The 9,058-nt window shown below is 44.5% G+C and overlaps 1 pseudogene; it reads right to left on the bottom strand.

The window, feature by feature from the left end:
• Positions 1–345: 345 nt before the first annotated feature.
• The window catches only part of LOC148068790 (uncharacterized), a 33,939-nt pseudogene continuing 25,226 nt past the window's right edge, over positions 346–9,058 (bottom strand).

Here is a 9,058-nt window from a genome sequence, read left to right as displayed (position 1 = left end):
CCCAGACACAAATCAATTTGTTCAAGATGAAGTGATCAGCTTCTTACTTGACGGTAGATCGTGAACGGAGGTTTAGGCAGCAGCTGGAGACCAGATGAAGGTGGCAAGCGGGTGGATGACGGAGTTTGAGGATGAGGATGAAGGAGAGGATGATGAGGAAGACAGTCAGGAACGGGGGAATCAAAGTTCTTTCGACGAGGGGACCAAGCGGTCCGATGAATCACAGTGTTGGCTTCCTGGTTGTAGACACCTCACGTGAACGCGCTGAACGCCTGGAATGTTCACTTCGCTGAGGGAAAGTCTTTAGGTCAGGAACACTTTCTTCTTACGAGAGGTAAGGATGATTCACGGGCTGTTGCTTCTTAATGGAGATTCGCAGTCTGGGAGACGTGCTGCGAATATTGGAATAATCGGACCGGTCTGGTCAAGATTATTAAGAAACTCATGGAACTTTGCGGAGTCTGGAAGGATGCTGGAAGCGGGTCCTTCAGTGCGGTCCTCAGTTTGGACTTGCAGGAGTTCGTCTTGAAGGCAGTTGGTGATGAACCAGTTTATCACGCGGGTGGTGATAAACTCTGATGTTACGAGGTACGCTCTGATGTTAAGAGGTACGCTCTGATCATTTGGAGGAAAAAACACACATTCTCTAAGTTGAACACAGTTCTTATGTTGAAACTTAGTGATCCTAAAAAGGGGCAAACCCTTATGATTGGTTGACGTTTCTTCGGCGGGAAAAGGGTCCTTCCAGACTGACACCCCCTCCTCCTCCTTCTCACCTCTCCAATTGTCTTTTCTTCTCGTCACACAAGAAAAATCATATGTACATTAAAAATGCTTTAAAACGATTTGTTCTTTCTAGATTCTTTTCCCACGGAGCGCGGACATCAAAATAACACCAAACATGACAAATGTAGGATAAGGCTTACAAAAATGAAGGTTTCGATAATGATTAATTCAATTCTTATATTTCATGTGATTTCTTTCTTCATTTTGATAACTTCAAACACCTTGCTCGTAGCTCCATTCACTTACAAGTATATTTCTTTAAGCAGGTAATACACATTTCAATGAATATTATCCAAGACACACACACCCACACATTCTGCCTGTGAAGACATCTGTTAGCACTTTCGATGTTGATTCGCATCTCCACCAACTCTGCGTCTGCAGGAAGCCATAAAAGTTCTTATCTGATCCTTGTTGGTAAGAATCTCACATGGAGTGTTGAACTCCTCGTTCACTGAAGGTTTAGCTTGACCGTTTGTCAAACTTCTAATCCTCCTTGCTTCGGGAAGTAGGGCTAATGGACTTTATTGCCCTGAAATATCCCTCCTCTGCTGTGATTACTCACTCGAAGTTTGTGAAATGCCAATTCCACCTGGTGTGGGGTTTTCTTATCAACAGAAGAATGTTGACACAGATCCCGAGGAGTGGTTGAGCTTTCACAGATGATATCCAATGAAGATAAGTTCATTACAACATGTTACATAAATCATTATCAACACTTATGTGGTTTAAAAAAGCGCAACTTTATTCTAAATATTTGACACCAGTTAACACTCATACCTCAATCATACACTTTATCCCAGAGCACAACAACATTGTCCAGATCAAACTCAAGTGAAAACACTGAAAACTTTTTGCAACAAGGTGTCTGATAATGATTCTTGTACATTCTTGAACATTAGTCTGAAGCAGTGATTGGTTACAGTGATTTCATCGGATCAACTACTGCTGCCTTGACGAGCATCATACATTCATCATAGCTTCACCACCTACTTTGGATCATCCTGGGAAGATGGAACGTGTTCATTCTATTGCTAATTGCTAATCTATGTTCAGCTCTGACATAGATGTGGAATTAGATAAAATCACAGACCAGCAAATATTGTGGTGTATAATGTTGTAGTAATTACATATGCCTTATAAAAAGGTTTATTTTCCGAACATCTAAGTTCTGGTCGATTTAACTTTAAAATTGCCTGTAGGTAAAATTTACCTGAAGTTGGAGCACCACCCTTTGTTTTATAGTACAAGGGAAACTAGTAAATTTACATGGATAATAATCAATTAATTGGCCTTATTAATTAACTATGAAACACTAGTTTTAATGAATCTCACTTACTGAAGTTACTACTAGTTGTCGCGATTATCTGTTCTTTACTGAGTAAGAGGCTCTTAAATTGATTATACAAAAATATGAAAACTTGTACTCCACTCTTTGTGCAAGCAATAGTTTCGACATCGACATGGATCGCTTCAGTTTGTTTTGCTTGTCTAACCAATTACTGCTTCAGTAAGACGTTAGGCCCGCCCACTTATTTAGCATCCACCCAAAATAACTGGTAAGATTTACTTAAAAAAAAAAAAATCTGAACTATTTGCACTCACTCAAAGTAATTACATTTTACTGCTCAAATATTAAGTATAATTCACTCACTTCACTTCAGTATCAAGTAAAATATACTTACCATTTAACCTCCGTCAGACTACTGAAGGGCAGTTTTAGTTTGTTGTTTTTCCCGTAGAGGGCATGATGCTGAGGCTTCGTGGTAGGCCCAACCACTTCCTGAGGAAACGGCTGACTTTCCTCTCGAAGCACTCGACGGTGGTCATTGGCATATCATACACCAGCAGTGGCCAGAGGAGTCGTGGAAAGGTGCCGTGCTGGTAGATCCAGGCTTTAAACTTGCCTGGAAGCCCTGACTTATCCGCCCCTGTGAGCCAGATTCCCAACTCCTCTGTTGTTAATCGGAGTACTGCGGTGTCCTTTAAGGTGCAGTCGTAGATCTTGTCCAGGCACTCTACTGGCTTCTCTCTCACAGTCGGGATCCGGACACCTATCGTAAGGGGAAACTTGTCTGTTACCTTCACCCTCATCACCACCAGTGACCTGGACTTGGCTGGCTTGAAGTCCATCCGTGCCCAGCTAAATAGACGCTCTAGGCCTTGCAGGATCCATCTACAGCCCGGGGCTGATGTTTTAGTCACTGTCAGGTTATCCATAAATGCTCTGATGGGGGGGCTGCCGCGTGACAGAGTTGGTGAGTGGGCCTCTGCACTCCACTCCTGCTGACTTCACCACCATATTCATGGCCAAGGCAAACAATATCACCGAAATAGTGCATCCGGTGATAATGCCCTTCACAAGCTGATGAAATGTCAACGTTACTGTTCCAGAGGTGAGTCTCAAGCTGAAGCAGCTGTAGTAGTCCAGTATGAGGTCCCTGATCTTGCCTGGAACGTGGTGTTGTTGTAGTGAGGTTTTCACCAGTTTGCGTGGGATAGACCCATAGGCGTTCGCAAGATCCAGCCAAAGGACTGCAGGTTTCCTTTTCCTTCACGTGCCTTCCGGATCAGCTGAGTAACAACTCCTGTATGCTAGATGCATCCTGGAACCTTTGGGGATCCCACCCTTCTGCACAGAGGTATCAATGTATTTGTTTCTCAGGAGGAACGCCGTCATGCGTTTGGCAACGATACTGAAGAATATCTTGCCCTCAACACTGAGGAGTGAGATGACCCTAAACTGCTCAATGGTACTTGAGCTCTCCTCCTTTGGAATGTCTCCATTGATGTGCTACTTTCCCTTCTCTCCAGATGACTTTGAGGATTGTCCACAGTCGCTTCAAGAGTCTGGGGCATCTTTTGTATACAACATATGGCACTCCACTTGGACCTGGGGCTGAACTGGTACCAGCAGCAATTACTCCAACTTTTCAAAGTTAGCTCCTTGATGTTAAATGCCGAGATGGGTTTTGGCGGAGTTATCAAAGTCTTGCATGGTCCAAGAGGTTCCTCTCTTGCACTGTCACTGTAGGTGGCACTGAGGTATTTGTTAACCTCATCTTCAGAACATGCAAGGCAGCCGCATTTTTTTCAGCCTGAGGATCTTTTTGGTGAAGCCAAAAGGAATTAACGATGAGCACGTTTCCTGGCTCTTATAGTACTAATATAGTACAGTTTTCCTTAGCTTCTTGTGGGTGCTCCCTCTCGGGAGCTGCACCTTGGGTTGCTGACCCTCACTGCCCCGGTTACTGTCTTTCCAGTTGTCGGCTGTCTCTCCAGCAGTCGCCATACTATTCATGGTCGTCATCCGGCCTATTCACTCAGGTCACTGGTTTAGCCAGATGAACTTGTTACAGCAAACACTCTTGGTGCAACTTAGACACATCATCAGTGTTGTAGCCTGGGTTCATCGGTTGTTTCTGGTCTCGCAACAGACACCCTCGCCCAGGTGACCCAGCCAGGGTTGATCAGGCCCCGGCTTGTGTCTAAGTAGCTTGTTTAGCCCATGGATCTCCCACTTGATCAACAGCCACCTTGAAACTTTTTCTGCTGCGTCAGTGATGTCTCTGGTGGCTTTTCTGCAGTCCCTTCACTCCCAACATTTTCAGTGCCCTGATGAGAGACTGGCTGATGAACCCTCTGCACCCAACCTCGATTGGGTTGCATCGTGTCCTCCATCCCCTGCTTCGGCATTCGCCTGCCAGCTCCTCGTACTTGGCCCTCTTCCTCTCGAAGGCCTCCTCCATCCTTCCCAGGGGACAGTCAGCTCCAGCAGGACCACTTGCTTTGTTGTTTCAGACACCAGGACTATGTCTGGCCTGAGTTTGGTCACCGCGATGTTATTAGGGAACTTGAGCTGTCTTCCTAGGTCCACCTTCAGCTGCCAGTCCCGAGCTGTTGCCAGCAGCCCCCCTGCTTGAGTCCTGCGCTGCTGTGGCTTCTCCCTAGCTCTTACAAAGGCGATGGACTGCCTTGTTGGTTGTTGATTTTCGCTGGTTGAGATGCCTGTGCTGTGTGATTACAGTAAGCCAATTATAAAGATATTAAGTGACTCTTAGTAAATGACAGTAAGCAATAGTATAAAGATATTAAGTAACTCTCACTAAATTACCGTAAGCAATATTATAAAGATATTAAGTAACTCTTACTAAATTACAGTAAGCCAATTATAAAGATATTAAGTGACTCTTACTAAATTACAGTAAGCAATATTATAAAGATATTAAGTAACTCTTACTTAATTACAGTAAGCAATATTATAAAGATATTAAGTAACTGTTAAATTAAATTACAGTAAGCAATTCCATTGTATATTTGAGTTTAGTTCTATTAAATTACAGTAATCAAGTTACTCTCACCCTAATACCAAGTACATCTTACATGCATGATTAAAAAAAATATAAAATAATTTGACAAAGATCCCAACCGAGGTTTCTGAGGCTTTATTATCAATGCTCACATCACCAAAGCACTTCCTGACTAAACAGAATACAAATATCTGTCATAAATTTTAGTTTTGTTACTCTACATCATAACTTGACGTTCTGTGTCAAATGATTTTTTGAGTTTTAAACATGATAAGAGTTGTTGATTTTGGGACAATGTTATTTTATTATATATATATATTATAATATAAGTTTACTACTATTGGAATAATTACATATATAATCATACGGTAGTAATCAATAACATGTATTGCCTAACATGTACTACTTAAAGCTGATCAATAACCAATTAAGGTGTTTGTGACATCAATACTGGATTATAAATACATCCATTTATCGGGGAAAAAAATCAATTTCCTCTAAAAAAAATAAAAATATATTAATGAAAAAGTGGAGAAACATTGAATAGCCTTCAATCGATTTCTTTAAGGTAGCAGGACTAGAGCACATGTTTCTTAATTACACACATGTAATATGAGCACCCATGACTCATCATGTTCATGATCAAACACAGTCTTGATATTGAGTCTTGGACACAAGTTTCCTCACACCAATAGTAGGAGACCATCTGAATGTGTCATATAAATATCAGTCTGCTAGCTTTACAAGGGCCTAGAGGCCTCTTGAAGTTAAAGAATAAACCCTTTAATGTAGCAAAGGCCACTACAAACTAAGAAATCATTTCATGAACCCTGTTAGTTGTTCAGTATTTGTTGTTGTTGGTTTGTGTAGTTTTCTGATAAAATAACAGCAGTCTTGAGTCAAATATCAGTAACATAAATATGTATATTTTGGAGTTCAAACATGTACTCTGGGTTTCATAAAGCATAAATAAAAGAGTCTAATTTACAAAATGGCTCTTCAGTTGCTATTTTAAACAATGATGATGGTTCTGTTTTTAAGAAAAAAAAACAATATGTTCATCATCGATAGATTACTGATTAATTAAATCAATTTGTACTGCTTACCCAACTACTTTTGTCATGTTTATGTCCTCCCTGTTTTATTTTGAAGTTGTGTTTCCATTTAGTACGTGCCTGTGTTTTGTTTTGACAGACGCTGGCAGGTGTGCGGCTGGGGATGATTGTGTGGTGGGTTCTTCCTACTGATAAGGAGCATCTCTACCCGGAAGAACTCGCCAGAGTATTCAGTTTCCTGACCAGGTTGGCATCTCTGATCTCGCTCCGCGCTTTTGAAATCTGAATGATCTATCCCTTGGAATCCCCTGATGTTGTCAGCTCTTTAAGTTACTCACGTGAGTCTTTTGTTTTTAGTTGCTGTTCGAGACCCCGATCTCCAGCCGTGCCCTGCCTCTGTCCCGAGCGCCTGTTCTGTTTTTTTTTGCCGACTCTACGTGAACCAACGATACCCACTCCGGAACATTATAATGGAGAAGTGGGTGGTTGTGCACGTTTCTTGCTCCAGGTCCAATTAGTGTTTAGCCAGCAGCCCTCCTCGTTTTCCACTGGTCGCGCCCAGATCGCTTATATGATAAATCTCCTCCGGGGTAGAGCAGCTGACTGGGCAACTTCTCTGTGGGAGTCTAATTCTCCGGCTCTAGCTAATTATGACTGTTTCACTGACAAGATGCGCCAGGTTTTCGACCTGCCACATCGCTCTCCCGCTGTGTCCGCTCGTAAGTTACTTAGTTTAAGACAGGGAGATGAGTCTGTGGGGCAGTACTCTATAGATTTTCGTATATTAGCCGCCGAGAGTGATTGGAATGAGCCCGCACTAATAACCGCTTTTACCCAGGGGTTAGGTAGCTCCGTCAGGGATCAACTCGCCACTCGGGATGAACCGGAGGGGTTAGAGGCTCTTATCAGCCTAGCTATCAAGATTGATAATAGGTTTAGGGAACGCCACAGGGAACGTGGCAAGGACGTTTTCTCAGCTCCTCCTTCCTTCATTGACCGACCAGCTCCTCAGTTGACTCCTGCGACTCCTACGCCGCCACCCGACGAGCCGATGCAGCTTGGTCGTACACGTTTTATCTCCTGAACAGCGCTCACACAGGCTCACGAGGGGATTGTGTTTGTACTGTGGCGAGCCTGGTCACCAACTATGTGTCTGCCCTAGTCACCCTAAGGTTAGTACTCGGGTGGGACACACCCTCTCTTCTCCTGACCCCACTCACCGGATCACTCTACCTGGACTTTTGACTGTTGACATGACTTCTACTGCTGAGGTTGTTCTGATCGACTCTGGCGCCGACGACAACTTCATTGACCGGGACTTCGCCCTATCCCTTAACATCCCCCTTGTTAGACTTGACGTTCCCCGCCCGGTCTGCGCCATAGATGGCCGACCTCTCCTCGACGTTACTCACCAGACCACTCCCCTTTCCCTCACTATTTCGGGTAACCACTCTGAGGTCATTTGTTTTCTTCTCATTTCATCTCCCTCTTCTCCTATAGTTCTTGGTCTCCCGTGGCTTCGTATTCATAATCCTCACTTTGACTGGGTGAATTCTACTGTACTTGGTTGGAGCCCTCATTGCCTTTCACAGTGTCTTCGTTCTGCACCTACTACCTCTCGTCCTCCACTTCCCATTTCTCCCCCTCCTGATCTTTCCTCCATTCCTCCGGAGTATCACAGTTTGGGTGAGGTTTTTAGCAAGGAGAGGGCGATATCCCTACCACCACACCGTCCTTATGACTGCGCCATCGACTTACTTCCTGGTTCTCCACTTCCCTGTAGTCGACTTTACAAGGTTTCTCGTCCTGAGCGTCAGGCCCTCGACACCTATATCGGGGAGTCACTGACGGCCGGTTTGATTCGCCCCTCTTCTTCGCCTCTTGGTGCAGGGTTCTTTTTTATTAGCAAGAAGGACAAGTCCCTGAGACCCTGCATAGACTACAGGGGGTTAAACAGTATAACCATCAAGAATCGTTATCCCCTCCCACTCATAGACCCATCCTTTGATCCACTGAACAAGGCCATGGTTTTCACCAAACTGGACCTTCGAAGTGCGTATCACTTGGTTCATGTTAGAGAGGGCGATGAGTGGAAGACGGCATTTAAGACCCCCTTAGGACACTTCGAGTATCTGGTCATGCCATTTGGCCTGACCAATGCGCCAGCGGTCTTTCAGAGACTCATTAATGAGGTCTTAAGGGATTTCTTAAATGATTTTGTGTACGTCTATCTTGATGACATTTTGATTTTTTCCAGTTCCTGTGATGAACACCTCAGCCATGTCCGCCGCGTTCTCCAACGGCTGTTAGAGAACAGACTTTTTGTCAAGGCGGAGAAGTGTGAGTTTGGAGTTTCCACCGTGAGTTTCCTTGGTTTTATTTTAGGGCAGGGTCAGCTGAGGCCAGATCCCATGAAGGTGGAGGCAGTTTCCCAGTGGCCGGTGCCCGTTAGCCGCAAGCAGTTGCAACAGTACTTGGGTTTTGCTAATTTTTATCGTAGGTTCATCCGGGGTTATAGCCAGGTTGCCGCTCCACTAACCCAGCTTACCTCCACTAAGAGTCCTTTCATCTGGTCCGCCAAGGCGGAAGATTCCTTCAACCAGCTGCGCTCGCTGTTCTCCTCCGCACCTATCCTACGACACCCTGACCCAGTCCGTCAGTTCATCGTGGAGGTGGATGCTTCTTACACCGGCATAGGAGCAGTGCTGTCTCAAAGGTGCTCCAAGGACAACAAGGTGCATCCATGTGCTTTTTATTCCCGGAAACTGTCTCAAGCGGAGCGCAACTATGACATTGGCAACCGGGAGCTCCTGGCGGTGGTGGTGGAACTTCAGGAGTGGAGGCATTGGCTGGAGGGCTCAGAGGTACCTTTTCTGGTTCTAACGGATCATAAAAACTTGCTCTACT

Source organism: Callionymus lyra, chromosome 12, assembly GCF_982586985.1.
Source record: "Callionymus lyra chromosome 12, fCalLyr1.hap1.1, whole genome shotgun sequence".
Taxonomy (NCBI): Eukaryota; Metazoa; Chordata; class Actinopteri; order Syngnathiformes; family Callionymidae; genus Callionymus; species Callionymus lyra.
Note: the sequence above shows the minus strand (reverse complement) of the source record. Positions and strands in the feature narration are given on the sequence as shown.